Here is a 14159-nt window from a genome sequence, read left to right on the forward strand (position 1 = left end):
CCAAGTAACAGTTTGAGTTGAATGTGCTTCCCTTTTCAATCTACTTACTTTCCTGCATATGGACAGAGCTCTTGAGTCAGCACTGGGAAAGGTAATGTCACAAAAATGAAATAAAGTCATGGCCTTCCTCCAACAAATTTTCCACACTTAAGAAGGTGGGAGCTTGTCAATAGCTCCCCAGAGGATTGTAGAAGAAATGGGAATTTCTAGAATATTTATGAATGGGACCTATCCCCCGGCCTCTCCCTCACTTTCAAATACTGTAAATAAATTCTAGACCTACAGAAACCATGGGCTAATGGCAATATAGTTGCCTTTTTATCCCAAAGTCCAGTCTTCTTCACAAATCACAAACACATGAAAGGGTTGGTATGCTAAAGTGTCACTGACACACAGTCCTTTTTTAAATTGCGGTAAAATACATATAAAACTTAAAATTTAGCCATTTAAAAATATGGATGTCAGTGTTACTTACTATCACTGATTAATTGTGCAAACATTACTATTATCCAGTTTTGTAATGCTTTCATCACACAAAAATCAACCCCATTCCTAATAGCAGTGGCTCCTTTTCCCATCAGTCCCATGAATCTTTCTGCCTACAGATTTGCCTGTCCTGGAGATTCCATATGAATAGAACCATACAGTATATGGCCTTTTGTGTCTGGCTTCTTTCATCTAGCATGACGTTTTAAAAATACACTCGTTGAACAATGTATCAGAACTTATTTTCCTTCTATCCCCACAAAGATGTACCACCTTCTTTCTATCCATACATTAGTTCATGGATGCCAGTAGTTAACACCTGCAATTCTTTTTTATCTTAGCTTCAAAAAGGAAACAAACTCTTGGTCAAAATCCATTCATTTCAACCCTGCTTACTATCATTTTTTAACTTAAAAAAAAGCAAATTAAAACACTGTATTTTATTTACTGGAGCAAAAACCTGGAAAGAACACTGAAAAGCTAACACATCAGTTTCTTTAACACACACAAAAAAAACACCTCATGCCCTGTTTTTAATGTAATTTGAAATTCAAGAGAAATATTGTGGCCGAAGCAGTAAGACAAAGCTCTGCTTTGCTCTCAAACTACACATGACTCTCTCCTCTCCTCCATGAAGATCACTGATTTAAACCGCGGGCAAAAGTCATCATTAGAATCACTGATATTTCATTTCCTTAAAACACATTGTCTGAGAAACTTTTACAGTCATCTCCTCTAAAATCTAACAATGTAGAGTAATACAGAAAAATCAGCATTCTGGTACTAGTTCTAACATAAACCAGCAGAGAGATCCTGGCCATTACTTAGTTTCTAAGTATCTTGGTTTTCCCCTCTTTTGTTCATTCTTTAAACAAAGAGCTTTTCAATTTTAAAGAATGAACTAATCTCTCCTCCATGGATGCTATGAGAGAGGGGACAGCTTTATTTTCCAGTATTTGAAAGCATCTGAGGAACATTTCTATGCAATGGCTACTAGGAAACCTTAGGCCTTGGTATGAGAAACAAATAAGTAGTTCCCATCTCAAAACAAATATTCACAATGTGGGCTTGTTATTCTAGAGGTGGATGTGAGACCTAACCCAATTTGACTCCAAGGTTTTTTTTTTATTGCAATTAAAAATATGTTGTTTTAATTTTCATTTGATTGAAATATACATGATTTTGTTCCTTCTCACTGATACTAACTGAAACATGATTACTCATGCTAAACTGAAAGTCATGTTACCTTGTTTCACCAGAGGGAAAAAGGGTCAGTCATGGGTTCCCACATTTTCAAACATACTTCCAGGAAAATGCCTATGTTTTTATTCATGGAACCTCAGTAATGAGGCCTGACTCACATGTTCCCATCACTCAATTCTAATGCCTCTGGCCTTGGCTCTGAGACTCCTACTCCCTAACTGGACAATTGTTCTCCAGCAGTAGTTAGGAAGGGCCTCTTGGTGGTTAAGCCCTCCCCAAAAGGAGAATAATTCCATTCAGCTGCCAAATTTCCCTCTTATGTAGTCAGACAACTTGAAATTTCCATCCCCTCCAAACATGTTAAATATGCTTTTCAAAATAATGGCATACTCTTTTTTCAAATGATAGGATTCTACAACTTAACAAGGTTTTGTCATTTCTGCTCAATTTTAAAATTTGCAGTTTGTCAAACAAGACCATTGTGCCTACAATGCAGGTCATAAGATGTTGATTACAGCCCTTCCCATTGCCCTCACCCTAAGAGGCAATCTCTTTCCTTCCCAGTTTTTACATGTATATTACCCGTTCCACATCATGAGCCTGCTTTGCTGGTTGCATGACCAGTTGTCACTTTGTTGCATACAGTCAGGGAAAAAAAATGCAGTGACAACTGGATCCTCAGTTTCTTAATTGGTTCTCTTTAATTCCTAAGAAGCACAAGTGATTGTATTGTGCAAAACATTTTCAAACTCTAGACATTGAAACCCCAGGACCAATCAAGTATACCTTATTAGAGAAAACCATGACTTGCAAGAGAAAAAAACCAAACCCTACTACTAAAGATCCTAATGGAGTTCTCTGCATCAGTAGCTGTGAAAGTAAGATAGTGGGAGTGAGAGTGAAGATGGAGTAGATGTAACACTTCATTTGGCCAGGAGCTGGACAACTGACTTTCATAGCTCCCTGCCAAAGGATCAGCCTTAGATAAGGGGTTAAAAAAAAATACTGCTATTATTCGAGATTGGCGAATACTCATTAAGTGGTTTTTGAAGAGGCAATTATGTGTACCAAATACATAGAAATATGTATACCAGATGGCTTCTTACTTTAAAGCTTCAAACTAGGTAAGATATCACACTTTATTGTCAAGCTGGTTTTTGATAGAGGTTTTTAGGTCCTTTCACAGCATGTTTGCACAAAAGTACTATAGCCGAGTAAGCATTTTTTAAAATTATGATTTTAAAATGTAAGCATTTGAAGGTAGAAATTAACTTGAAATCAACCTATATGTAATAAGTGTACACATCTCTACAAAACTGCCCTTGCAAGGCTTTGGTGAGACTAAATAATGGAAATAGGTTGTCGAATACCCTAAGGTCACCTGAACACAGCCCAAAGCAATCATTATTTTGGAGGGAATCTTTACAAATAAAAGTTTACTGTTAAATCCTGTTTCCATGACTTCAAGCAGTTGCTTATGTTTTGCATAGCTCTGTACGCCTCTAACATTCTAACTCTCCTTCTAAAATATAGAACAGCTGCTGGTTCCTCATATGTTATGCACACGCAGCCCACAAGGGACAAAGCCCTCCATTAATATGTCGAATTATTTTTAACACACTTATACTTCTCTCCTGAATCATCATCCTGAAAGATGGCAAGTCTCCATCTTCCCAGCTGGGGGGAACACCTGCAGAATACAAACCCAAACTGTGACACAGCTGGTACCAAAAAAGCCAATCTTTTTTTTCATCTGGCTAACAGACTAAAATATCAAAATCGCTGAACAGAAACAAGGCAAAAAGTTAACTGCCTCTTATATGTAGTCAACACAGATGTCTAGTTAAGCTGTTTATATTGTAAGCACATGTGTATGTTAACAGAGCACAGACCCCTATAATAAGCCAAGGCTGGAATATAAACGCAAGAGAATTTTAAAGACCTGAATGTAATAATTCAGGGTTTTTTTTTACCTTCCCCTAGAAACTAGTTTCTGCAGAATCTCAGCATAAACAGATGCTTATAGTATAAATAAATAATTTTGTGGAGTTATTTAGATTCTCCAAATTGTTCGTTTATTTCCTTTAAAACCATATCCAATGTTTTTGTATTGAAATATTTAGATTATCTTGCTTTAAGCAGTAAATTCCTTGCACATGGCTTAAACCAGGTGTTTTAGTTTCCCTTCTCCTAAGCAGGGACTGACACAAGAAATGAGTTCAGGTAGTTAGTTGAGAGATTGTCTCAAGCAGAGCATTCAAGCAAGTTTGGAAAGTAAATCAGGAAGGAGAGAAACATCAATAAACATCAATAAACAAGTGAAGTAATGAATGGGCCATCTCTGGACTCAATTCATCTGAGATGTTCTAAGGACTCTAATGGAACTCATCCCAAAAGAGTTCCACAAGAATCAAAAGGGGCCAGGGCATTTATCCACCAACACAGTGTAATTGTAAAGGTTGGTCCCATGTACCTACAGCTGCCTGCAGCTAAGGTAAGCAACCTGAAGAAAGCCCTTAAGCAAAGAGGAAGACAGACGGAAGGGGCAAAGTGGTGGTTTAACATGAAATGCTATCAGCAAGCTAGAAATTTCCCCTGCAATTCCCAGCAAATTCATGGATTAAGGGGTTGTAGGCTGGCATATCAACATGCGCTGAACAAGGTCAGCATCATGTCTCTGCATTCCTGTTTTATCCCTTCTCGTCCAATGCCCAATGAGCACAGCATAATGAAATCAAGAAAGATGAGCACCACACACAAAACAAAGATGTAGCTTCTCTCTCAACGCACTAAGAACTCCATATCCAGAGAGAAGTTCAGCGCCCAAGCCATTCTCAGCTACCATTGAAAACAACTGCTGTGACTCCACATACTGCTGAATGTGCATGTGACACCTAGGGAACTCAGTGTGTTGGTGGATGGCATCGTCCCGAAGGAGCAGCGCAGGTCTTCCAGGGCCAAAACTACTCCTTCTAGGTCATTAACTTCACATACCATCCGCTTTAGTTACAGCTATCAAGCAATTTTTATTGCTTGATGCCTTTGTACCACATATACTTCTTCTTTGGTCTTTTCCCATTAATTCTCTCATTTTGTCTTTTCCCCTCTCTTCCTCTTCTACTGAAGTTTTGTTATCCTCAAAGTATTATTCAATTAGGAAGTTAAGTCCCAAGTACAAGGCACAGGACACTGAACAGATAAAAACACAGAGTGGAATTATAGTAAACACCAGGAGCCTTTCTAATTCTAGAGCTTGTTATGAGCCAAATCAGAGATGTGTCTGGGTTGCCTATCAAGGGTGAATTTTCAAGAACACTAATGTAAATAAAACTTTAAAATCCCTCCCTTGCACTAATTCTTCCAAATGACTGCGTCTTCTAGTCATATATTTTTGAAAATTTTTCTAAAGTAATACATTGTGAATAGACTTATTAGCATTGCTCTCTCAGGGTCACCCCAATATGCCTCTCTTCCCATTATGTGACACTAGAGTAGGTCATGAACATTTGGGGGGAGTATAGCCTGGGGAAGTTGAATTAAAGGATAAATTTAGTATGGGATTAGTAGAATTTTTTTATAGATCTCAGTGACCTTTGTATATTGTTAATTTGAACTACTTTCTGTGTAGAAATAGCTTCTAGAAATATCCCTCCTGCCTACTGTGTTGACTTTACATATGAGCATGCAAAAAAGTTCAGGGCCAGGTGTCCTATCATGATGTAACATCCTACAGCAACCAGCATGAGAGGTAGAGAAACATCAGGCTTTTAAATCTGCAGAGCCAGAAGTTAATCTGTAAAAAATTCTTCCACTCATCATAGGTATAACATAATAAGCAGAAGACTTGGCTTTTTAATCAATGCCTCATTATGAACATACTTAATTATGTAGCATGTACAAGAGTAAACACACCACTTCATTAAATTATTTTCATATATTTCTATAACTCACCAGAAATCATTCTGACAACAACTGTAACAAAATGAAACTTCAGAAAAATAACAAAAGCTGTAATTTGTTGAAAAGAGGAAATAAACTTCAAATATAAACAATGCCTAAACTTTTGGTTCATTAATAATGAAACTGATGAAGGGTAGTGACTCATGTTTATGCACTCAGAAATGATTAATTGTCCTGCTATTTTGATATGGAAAATTAACACCAGGGAAGATATCATAAAACTGATAATTACACATCACATTGGTGCATCAACAAATTGGTGACTAATGAGTGTGCCATTTCAAATGGCTGGAGATTTAGAAACAAATAAAATTAATTTTAAAATTAGCTTTTTAGACTGCATTAGTTTATGAAAAAGATTTTTATGCAAATACAACTACATTGGTGTTTTTCTAGTAGCCAAACAAATGAAAACCACGCATACATATGAGAGTACATCAAAGATTCATGGGATGCATATTATGAAAAACTATAAATGAGTTATAAAATTTTTTCATCTAAATAAATATTTCAGATCCATTTTTCCATTAGCCTTTTTTAAATTTTAAATTTTAAAATTTATTTGAGAGTCATAAAAACAGATGGGGGCCTGGCACAATAGCCTTGTGGCTAAATCCTTGCCAGGATCCCATATGGGCACACCGGTTCGTGTCCTGGCTGCTCCACTTCCCTTCCAGCTCCTTATAGCCTGGGAAAGCAGCAGAGGATGGCCCAAAGCCTTGGGATCCTATACCTGCTTGGGAGACCCGAAAATAGCTCCTGGCTCCTGGCTTCGGATTGGCTCAGCTCCAGCCATTGCAGTCCCTTGGGGAGTGAGCCAGCAGGTGGAAGATCTTTCTCTCTGTTTCTCCTCTCTGTAAATCTGCCTTTCCAATAAAAATAAATAAACTTTTTTAAAAAGATGGAAAATTCCCATTTGCTGATTTGCTTTCCAAATGACCACAACAGCCAGGGGTGGCTGGACCCAGCCAAAGCTGGGAGCCAAAAATTCAATCCAGGCCTCCCACAAAGGTAGGAGGACAAAAGGAAACAGCCAACATCTGTTGCTCCATTTTTCCATGAACTTTATGAAGTATCCCTACACAATAATGGATAACTAAGTTAAAACCATGGCACATGTATTTGTAGAGTATTGTGCAGTAATTAAATCATACTTTTAAAAAGTTGTATGGAATGGAGGATGTTAATGATACAGTGTTATCTAGAAAACAGAGGAAGTGCTCTATGAAGGAAAGTAAACCAAATAGTAACTTGAATTATTTCTGCTGTGAAATTAAAGAAACATATTATCTTCTGAGTGTTTACTTAGGCCTGCATTTTTAACATGAGCTTAATATTAATTAGAAATGTTTTTTCTTTTTTTATTCAAAGGAAACAACAGATTTACAGAAAACTTGAAAATATAGAGGTAATAGGCCATACACAAGTTTCTCAAGTAAGATTCAGATCAAACTAAATCTGGAAATTCACTCCAAAATCGAGGAGTGGGTCACTAGAACCTCCCATAGGAGTGACTGTTTTACAGTGTTTTAGTATAAATTCCACAATCCCACTAACCGAGGACTTCAACATCTTGGTGCCATATACAGCCCAGGGAAGTTCATCAATTCTGACCTGATAAGGCAAAACACAAAAAGGTACTTGATCCAGACAATCAGGCTTGGGCAGATATAGCTGAGTAGAAAATTAGGGGGAAAGTCCAGAGGCTGGATAGCACAACAGAAGAGGTGAAAGGTTTCATTTGTCAAATAAAGTAGATGTAGAAAGCTTCAGGAGCAGAATGATTCATAAATGTTCAATGAGGTATGTTTAGGAGCAGGATTCAAATGCTAGGCACTTCATGTTAATTTTCTATGGTGGAATTTAAACTACCAACACATTTAAAAATCTAAGGCCCACTTTTTGTAATACCTTCATTCATCTAACTGGGATAGTTAGTGTCAAAAATGTCCAGATATTTAAATCATGACTTCCCACTATGCTGTTTAATGTGCTTTATACAATGTCTTATTTTATGAGGAACAAATCCTCCACATTTTGAAGATGGAAAGGGTGGGCCACAAAGGAATAAAAAAAAATTTCCAAGTAACACAGTGAAAAAGTACAGTAGCTAGATTTTTAGGCCAGGACAGTTTGATTTCAAAAGCTGTAGTCCTAATCACCTCATTACTAGTGAGTGCCTGATTCTATATGGTTATAATACATGCTTTCTTTTTCAACATGCCAGTAAACCAAAAACAGAAGTGGGACTGGTGAACACTTGGGCAAGCAAATTACATTAAGCTACTTGGTCTGTTAAATACTACTAAAACAAAACTATTGATGAGGGTCAACTGGGAAAATAAGAAGTTGTTCATTTTTTGTTTGTTTTTTTAACACTGTCTCCCCAAAATCAAATGATGGGGACAGGAGATAACTTTTCTTTTCCATCTCCAGGCAAAGTAAATAGGAAGATGTTTAACTAGAAATATCTAAGACAATTATGAAAAGTTGATATGGATTGAAGACAGACCTAAAAGAAGTAGACAAAGACCTTAAGCAACTAAATTTTCAATTTAAATTTAAAATACAGCATACAAGCTCTGTGGTAGTTTTTTTTTTATATCACTGAAATACATCACTTTTAGACCAAACATCTAAAGGACATTATTAGATATTAATATAAATATTTTAAAAACACAATTCAGTAAACATTCTGTGGACTGAATTATATATTCAACTAAGGAAGGTTGAATAAAAACACAAATACTCCTTTTTTTGCTTTTCAGAGGTTGATGCAGAGCTTGAATATCAGCTGCAATTTAATCACAGGCTTAGATTTCTTTTTTCAGTCAGCCATGATTTGGCACATTTTCTTCTGTTGAGTCACAACCTGTGCAATTAACTGTAAAAAGTTACAGATATCCTCTGATCACTTTGCCTTAACAGAAGTAACCATTCACACATCTCTGAATAGCATGCTCCCTAACACTGGTCCTAAATCCAGCAGACCATTCCAAAACCAACCACAGGGATCTTAAGCACACCTCATTCACTTCCTGTTCCCCAAAACAGGTTAATCCCTTAAGCACTAATTTTTGTCTTTTTCTCAAGAGCTGTTGTAAACACTGTGTGATGAAATTATGAGGGGAAAAAAGCATAAATCAGGAGATGTTGTGACTGCCAGAAAATGGACAGGGGGAGTCCCAGAGCAGCCCACGACCACTTCAAAAGAAGATGAAATTAAACACTTGCTCGAAGACATCAAAGAAATTTCATTTTGTTTCCTTTTTTTTTTAATGGCTCACAGAGCAATCTGAAGAATCCATTTAGAAGTCACTGAATTTATATTAAAGTATCTTTTTATTCAGTGAGATTGTTCAGGATTGGATAAAACAAGCTTTCAAGTCAAATAGATGATAAATAAAAGAAGACAAAAATGAAAATAATATATTACAAAACTATTTAGTTCTGCCAGTTGCTTCAGTAGTAAAAAAGGAATTCCGGCAAGTCAAATGCATGTCCTGTTCTCTTCCCAATAGCTTCAATAATGAGTTATTTGGTGTGTAAGCAAGCTTGGATCCCAGATCTTGACAGTTTTATAGCCCCTGGTTAAAGTTTTCAACATCATTTGGGGCAGGCATGACTAGGAAGCTGGTTATGCACACTGACTTTCCACTTGCAGATACACAATATTTACTTTTCATGGTAAGCCAGTAAGCCAGCTGACCAATTAGACCACAGATTCCTTGCACCTCATGAAAGCTGAGCAAACACTGTGGGTGTAAACGCCTCACAAACACAAGCAGACTGGAATTTAATGTGTCTTCATCCAATCACCATAAAAGAAAAAGACGGTAGTTTTCTAATCATAGCCACCTGTGTAAAAACACTTAGAATGTCTCTCCAACGGAAAATTCGGCTTCTGTGGATTTTTGGAGGCCTACATTCAGGCAGATGGATAAGACCAAACCTCAGAACCAAAGGCAAAGTTTTCTTTCACTTTAAAGATTGTATGATGATGATGATGATGAAAGGTAGACCTACAAAGAGAAGGAGATACATATAGAAAAGATCCTCAACCTGCTGGTTCACTCCCCAAGTGGTTGCAATGGCTGGAGCTAAGCTGATCCAAAGCTAGGAGCCGGGAACTTCTTCTGGGTGTCCCACATGGGTACAGGGTCCCAAGGATGTGGACCATCCTCTACCACTTCCCCAGGTCATAAGCCAAGAGCTGGAAGGAAAGTGGAATAGCTGGGATATGAATTGGTTCCCATATGGGATCCTGGCACAACGCAAGATAAGGCTTTAACCACTAGGCTATCATGCTGGGACCCAGAGGAAAAGTTTTGCAAAAAAAAAAAAAAAAAAAATGTCTAAGCTCCTGTATCCTCCCTGTCATTTAACTTTCCACCTAAGTTCTTTCACAAATGACTTTCTGACTTTTTAATCCAACATGTCCTTAAATGTTTGCCAAACTTATCATCTTGTGATTCATTGGAAATCACAGGCCTCAATATAGACTCCGCATCAATGCTACCTCCTTTATGAGCATTTCTTGACCAAAGAAATTTCTTTCTTCTCTTACCATCTATAGTTTTCACTGTTTTTGCATCCACCTGATAACTTGCACTGCTGCATAACTATTCTCATATCACTGTATAAATTTTTATTGAGATGAATTTTGCCTTCCTTCAAAATTGTCATGCTTCTTATAGACCACTTTTATTTGGATGACTGTCATAATGCAACTGGAACAAATCTCCCAAGTCTGTATCCTTCTTGGATTTCTTTCATTAGATCCATCATTCCTACATTTTAACCAGGCTCAAAATTCTGGAAGCATCTCGCAGTCTGTTTTCTTCCTTTTCTCCCATTTTCAGCTAGTCACTGGGGCAGTGAATTCCAGCAGTCATATCTCTTGCAACCACCTGCCTCTTCTATTTCCACTGCCAATACCCCTGTCAGACCTTTATTTCCTCACCTGGACTATTTCAAAATTCTCCCACTGGCTTCCATATCTCCAGTTTCCCCTTTCCTAATCCAGTTTAAACACCCCAGCCAGATTAATCTCAAGTACAACTCTGACTCATATTGCTCCTATAAACACCTTTAATGGCATCCTAAAGTCTACTAAATAAAGTATAAATTCTTTAGTCCTCATGACTTAGTCCTAGTGAAGTGAGTGAAGTGGTGTGCCACCCAGATGCCCTAAAATACCGTATCGATTACCCAGAGGCCAGCGACATTGGCTTCTGACAGATCATAGTTAAATCTCTCTTCAAAAATTGCTCTTGGGAGCAAATTGTTTGGCCCAAGCTTTTCCTCTTCCTCAGAAGCAACCCATATCCAACCACTGATTGCTATGAGGACACAAAGGTCCTGAACCCCATTGCTCCATTCAGAACTACTTTGCAGGCCTATGCCAGCTTCTGAATACCCACAGGCTCCAGGGATACATCTTTCTTTCAATTCAGTTTCCTCTTGCACTGTTACCTCCCTTGCCCTCTCATAGGCATTGATCCCTAGAGCACTCCCCACTGAATTTCCTACATTAAAATCTTCCTGTCAATATTTATCTTTAAGAACCCTAACCTGTGGGTCCAGTGCAGTGGCCTAGCAGCTAAAGTCCTCACCTTGAACATGCCAGGATCCCACATGGGCACTGGTTCTAATTCCTGTGGTGCGGCCCCCCACCCTTCCCCTCCCACCCCGTGCTTCCCACCTGACTCCCTGCTGAGCTCCTGGCTTCAGACTGGTGCAGTTCCTGCCATTCTGGCCACTTGGGGAGTGAATCATCAGTCAGAAGATCTTCCTCTCTGTCTCTCCTCCTCTCTAAATATATCTGACTTTTCAATAAAAATAAATAAAAATTTTTAAAAAGAAAGAAGACCCCTAACTCACTTCCTTCCACAATTTTCCTCCACTGCTTCATAGATCCCACACTGCAGTGATTTGTCACTGCTCAAAGATGCTTCATACATCTCCACTCAGTATTCATCTAAAGGAGCATCTACTGATGATCTCAATGTCTACCAGATTCTTTAAGAGATACTGGTCCCAACAGTAGTAGATCAAGTAAACAGAACACTGTGACACAATGTGAATAGTGATTTCCAAGCTGAGATCAGAGGAAGAAGTAAGTATACCACAGAGGAAATATGCGTGCTAGTCCTGGCTCCTCGCTTGATTAGTGAACTACAAGCGCACAAGTTCTGTCGGCTTGAGGGATGGTAATAAGAGGCGAGACAAGTGAGATCAGCAGAATCAGGAACAAGAGAGGCCAGTATGCCTCCTGTAGGAATTTAGATGCCTCAGAAGCAAATGGGAGATCTCAGAGAGCTTTAAGGAAAGAAATAGCACACTGATTATATTTGTGCCTTAGAAAGATTCTCCCTGGGTTGATGTTATAGCTTAACAGCTTAAGCTGCTGTCTGCAGTGCTGGCATCCTATACAGTCACAGGCTCCAGTTCCAGCTGTTGCATTTCCAATCCAGCTCCCCACAAATACGCCTGGGAATGGCAATGGAAGGTGGCCCTAATCCTTGGATCCCCGCACACAGCCAAATGAGACTTCCGGTTCTTGGATGCAGCCTGGCCTAGGACCAGCTGTTGCGACGACTTGGGCATTAAAATAGTAGACAGAAGATCTCTCTATCTCTGTGTCTATCTCTCCCCCTCTCTGTGTCTCTCTACAACTCTTCAAATAAATAAAAATAAAACTTTAAAGAAGATTCCTCTCATCACATTGAAAAAAACAGTTGGAGGAAAGTTTGAGGGCAAATGGCTACTTCAGCCATCCAAGCAAAGGATGATGGTGAACAGATGAAAAGGTATGGAGATATTTAAAACAACAAAATATAAATGTATGATGGCTTATTACATGGAAGGCGATGGGGTGGCAAGAGTCAAGAGTATATTGTATCTCTGCCTTGAATAAGTGGGTATATATTATCCACTAAGGTAGGAAACAGAGGAAGAGAGGGACCGTGGCAGAAGGCTAATGAGTTTAGTTTGGACATGAAGAACTTACCATATTTAAATAAGAGTTGGATGGATGGGTATGAACAGTAAATAGCTGTATCAGGCTAAGCTTTAGGGAAGCAGCTAGAGGTATTTATAAAACATCACCAGAATGATATAACCATAGAAACTTGGAGGTGGGATGGAAAAGAGTTTTCAAAAATGCAGAAGGAAAACCATCAAAATGTACTGTCACAGAAACCAAGAAAATACTTTAAGATGGAGCCTTTAAGAGGTTGGCAGCATTAAATATTATTTAGGTCAAATAAAACAAGGCTTATTGTCCACTGATCAAAAATATCATTGTGTCTTTGCTTAAACTAGTCTTCCAATTTGAAACATCCTTTTCCCCAATCAGATACCACAGAAACATTTCCATCTTTCAAATGCCAGCTCAAATTACTTCACATTTGCATGGTGATTTACTAACCATCATCACACATGACCTCACTTACTGACTACAAGACTTTGAGGATTGGAGCCAGCATTGTATATGGGCATCAGTTGATGTCCTGGCTGCTCTCCCTCTGATCTAACTCATTGATAATGGCCAGGAAAAGCAATGAAAGATAGTCCAAGTGCTTGGGTTCCTGCCACCCATGTGGGAAATCTGGATGAAGCTCCTGGATTCTGACTTGAGTCTAGCACAGCCCAGGACATTGCAGCCACAGGCAGAGTGAAGTTACAGATGGAAAATCTCTCTCCCTCCCCCGTTCTCTCTCTCTCTAACTCTTTCAAAGAAATAATTCTTAAAAACTTGTGAGGTAGGATCCAACACAGTAATCTAGTGGCAAAAGTCCTCGCGGTGCACGCACTGGGATCCCATATGTGTGCTGGTTCATGTCCTGGCAGCCCTATTTCCCATCCAGCTCCCTGCTTGTGGCCTGGGAAAGCAGCCGAAGATGGCCCAAAGCTTTGGAACCCTGTGCCCACATGGGAGCACTGGAAGAGGCTCCTGGCTCCTGGCTTTGGATCAAATCAGCACTGACCATTGTGGCCACTTGGGGAGTAAATCAACAGACAGAGATCTTCCTCCTTTTTGTCTCTCCTCCTCTCTGTATATCTGACTTTCCAGTAAAAAAAAATAATAATAATAAATCTTTAAAAATAAATAAATAAATCTTTTTTTAAAAATTAAGAGGTAAGACCACCTTCTATGTATCTTGACATCCCACTCAATGCACTAAAAGGTGGATGCTATAGGTTCAGAAGAGAAGCTAAATGTGCAGGGGATACTTCTTAAAGGAACAAAATTTAAGGATGGGATCTGCTGCTCCACAGGACAGACCTATGTTTGTGTCAGCAAGAGAACACAAGACAAGCTTGTGTCCATGTGGAAAAGGCATGAAGAAATACTCTTGATTGTTTAGCAAGGGACACAAGATAAAGTTTTCACCCTAACATGCAAACTGCTGGATAAAATGACATTCTGGCTTCTCAATGTGACAATTTTGTGTGCTGGTTCAGAGCTGGATTTGGAGCAAAATGTCCCTATCTCCAAAGCCTGG

Source organism: Ochotona curzoniae, unplaced genomic scaffold (assembly GCF_017591425.1).
Source record: "Ochotona curzoniae isolate NIBS_2020 unplaced genomic scaffold, NIBS_Ocur_1.0 contig_883, whole genome shotgun sequence".
NCBI classification, from domain to species: Eukaryota; Metazoa; Chordata; class Mammalia; order Lagomorpha; family Ochotonidae; genus Ochotona; species Ochotona curzoniae.